Here is a 4042-nt window from a genome sequence, read left to right as displayed (position 1 = left end):
ACACACACACACACACACACACACACACACACACACACACACACACACACAAACACACAAACACACAATAATATGCTCGTTTTGTCTCTGTCCCTTCATTTTAGTTTTCCTTCTCTTTTAACTTCGTGGATTCTGTTTCCCAATTTTTCGCCACAGTTCAAATACATGTACATGCAAACACACAGCCACACCTCATTTACCATAATATCAAACTTCAATAGACACTAAAAGAGAGCGATTGTTTACGTAATCATGATCATAGCATCCTTTCTCGTGTTCTTTAATCAATAATTAATTATACGTCGTCCCATGAAATGTCACAGCTTTTGTATCAACCCCTGGCCAGCCATTAAAAAATACATTGTGATAATAGTGATATTATGTAATTTTACCTAGCGCTAAAGGCACTTTCTGGCTTGGCAACAAAGAGTTAATTAAAGGTTGTCTTTTCCTTTAGATGTAAGTACGACTTCTTGAATGCTTCTGACGCAAATGATTGTATTTATCTCCCACCCTTTTGTTTTTATCAAGTTCACATGTCCAAGTCCATGTGAATATTTTTAACGCCAAGAAAAAAAAGAAGCTAAACCCAAGGTTCAAATCCGAGAGGACTCAAATCTAAGCTGTCCTTCCAAAGAAGTTATTTCCTACTCCCATTGTCAAAATGATGTATAAGAGCTGTGTGTTCTAATCCACTTCAATAATAAGAGTAGGAAATCTTGGAATCCTTCACTCTCAGGAGAGTAGGAATTCAACTTCATGAAAATCGTGTTGCTGCATTCAGCTCTTTCCTCGAAGCAAGTCAGTGTTCATGAAGTATTGTTTTCTCCTTTGAAATGTAGGTGCTTTTACTCCTCCATCGACTCTTTACAGACCTGCAGAAGGATCATCCAAGCCAAAAGCAGAGACGAGTGGCTAAACAGATGGGCCAACGCAGAAACAGGAAGATCTCTCTTCGGATACATGGACAAACCCAACCCCAAAGACCCTCCGAATCTCTTATGTAGAGCCGATCAGACTTTGATCTTCAGAGCCTGCACAGGACACTCACACACCAATAAGCAAATAAACAGAATTAACCCCAAGTGGGAACCCCATTGCAGACACGAGGAGACCGTTGAACATCTTCTCCTTCACTGCCCAAACCTGGTAGTTCTTCGACGCAGGCTCCTACACACACCTATAGACTTACAAAGCCTGCTCTACTCTGGCGTTGACCAGATGACAAGGACAAGTGGTTACTTAAGGAGGCATTGCAGCCAAGAGCGAAATGCTTGCAGCTAAAGGTATTTAAAAACAACTAACAACAAAACGCCCCCATCGACACGATATATATATATCAATTAGAAGCAGGGTGTACTACCCAGGCTGAGAAGGAAACAATTTTATCAGCAGAAAGACCAACGTAGTCGATAAAATATCCCCCCCCCCCACACACACACTCTGCTCTGTCCTGGGGAATCGAACTCCTGCTCGTAACAGTGAAGCGCCTCACCGCTACACCACCGACGCCGATTCTGAATGTTTGAGACCGTTTTAAAGAATTAGCATTGGGAATTAACTTCTTGAAAACTGTTATGAAAGTTCTTGGCAAGAGACAAGAGGAGTCGAAGTTGTATTAATTTTCTTGTAACCCTCCTTTATGCAGGTCGGTGTAAAAGTGGGTTTGAATTGAACCCTTTCAAAATGTTTTTTAAAATCTTGTTGGGAAATCTTATTGATGTATGTCGCAGCTTGCTTCTCAGTTACAACTACTCAAAGCCCCGCCCCTGATCTCTCTCTCTCTCTCTCTCTCTCTCTCCCTCTGTCTCCCCCTCACCCCACACACATAGATACGTAAATATACACTTACACACTTACACACTTTCCCTCTATCCCTGTCTCTATCGTTCTCTCTCTGTCTCTCTCTCCGTCTCTCTCGGTCTCTTTTTCTGTCTGTCTGTCTGTCTGTCTGTCTGTCTGTCTGTCTGTCTGTCTGTCTGTCTCTTTCCAGTTTCGCACGTCTTTGTCTATTTCTCTTTATCTTTCTTTATCTCTCTCTTTTTCTACCCCCCTCCCTCACCCCCTCCTACTCTCCCTCGTTTTCTCATGGTCTTTATCTCTTTCTGTTTCAAATTCTCGTCAAAATTTCTCTCATTCTCTCCTTTATGCTCCTCCCCTCTCTCCGTCTGTCTCCCTTCCTCCCTCTCTCCCCATAGTCTATTTTTCCTATCCCTCCCTCCCTGCCGTTCTCTCTGTCTTTCTTTCCCTTTCTCTCTTTTCCATTTCTGTCTCTGTTTGACAGTATGTCTGTGAGTCTGTTTGTTTGTATGTTCGTATGTCTCTCTGTGTAAGTATTATTTATGTGTGTGTGTGTGTGTGTGTGTGTGTGTGTGTGTGTGTGTGTGTGTGTGTGTGTGTGTGTGTGTAATCTAGTTTGTCTTACTTATCTTATCTAATTTTAATTTTATAAGCCACACTGATTTATGTATCAACAGAGCCCTATTTTATAATGTGTGTACGTTTAGGCCAAATGAAATTTAAAATCAATAAAATAATCTGGGAAATTCCTATTTCTCTCCCGTCACCCAAGCAGCTACTGAAAACAAACATATCATAATACTAGCTATAAAGCCTTTCGTATTTCCACATGTTTCGTATTCTGTCTACAAAAATAGAATGCTCCTAGAAACAGCTGGCAGAACATTTAAAACTAGGCAAAAGGCAGTAGATTTGGCACTGGTGGAAACAGTCATACCACCTGGCAACCTTGTGACGTATGTGCACCTGTGGAACGTTCATTAAGGGGACTGTTTCGTTGTGTAGATGTAACACAAGCTGAAACATGTAGAAGAAACAATATCTATCTATCAAAGCAAATTCATATTATTGTTAATAAGAGACACAACTATGAGGGGCATCTCCACCTGACAATCCGATAGATGCACTCTCAGGTTCAAATGGTACAAGGTATGTTGTAAATCTGTGACAAAACCCAATAAATTGTATTGAAAATACTGTCGTGTTTTACCTGTTTCAAAACAATCTTTCTTTGCGTTTGGTGTAGTTGTTGTTGTTTTTGTTGTTGTTGTTGTTGTCGTTGTTGTTGTTGTTGTTGTTTTTGCTTTATTTTGTTTAATTGTTTGTTTTCTTTTTCTTCTTCTTTTGTAACCGGCATCTGTGATGTAACTTTAAGACGTTTCGCCGTCGCACACAGAAGACCTGAGTTCGATTCCAGCGTGGGGAGAAACGTTGTCGGGTATCTCATTCCCTCTGCTAGGTCGATGTGTCGATGAGGGTGTAAAAAGATCTACAGTGTAAAAAAACAACAAGTAAACGCTTTTCTTTTGTTTTGTGTTTAGGAAATCTTTGTTGCAAGTGCGTGATTTCTTCTTTTGAAATAATTTGTAGCTTTGAGTGCACAGAACGCACGTCTCAGGGTATGGGTAATATGGTGGAAACAGTCATACCACCTGGCAACCTTGTGACGTATGTGCACCTGTGAAACGTTCATTAAGGGGACTGTTTCGTTGTGTAAAGGTAACACAAGCTGAAACATGTAAAAGAAACAATATCGAACTACCTAAATTCCTACCTACCTACCTACCTACCTACCTACCTACCTACCTACCTACCTACCTACCTACCTACCTACCTACCTACCTACCTATCTACCTGTCTGCCTACCTATCTACCACCTACCTAGCTGCCTACGTATCTATGCATCCATCTTTCCACCCATCGATCCATCTTCCTTCCATCCATCCATCCATCCATCCATCCATCCATCCATCCATTCGTCCACCCATCCATCAGTCTATCCACCGATCCATTCATCCATCCAATGCCATCCATCCATTCACCCATCCACCCATGCACCCATTCATCAATCTACATAAGGATAATGATTTGTGATGGAAGATCGTCGATATGACAGTCATTGGTTGACAAATCCACCGACACAAAACATGATCCATCCATTTATCCATTCATCCATCCATCCATCCCTCCATCCATCCATCCATCCATCCATCCATCCATCCATCCATCCATCCATCCATCC

Source organism: Aplysia californica, unplaced genomic scaffold (assembly GCF_000002075.1).
Source record: "Aplysia californica isolate F4 #8 unplaced genomic scaffold, AplCal3.0 scaffold00097, whole genome shotgun sequence".
Classification (NCBI taxonomy): domain Eukaryota; kingdom Metazoa; phylum Mollusca; class Gastropoda; order Aplysiida; family Aplysiidae; genus Aplysia; species Aplysia californica.
The sequence above is the reverse complement of the archived record's forward strand: the minus strand, read 5'-3'. Positions refer to the sequence as shown.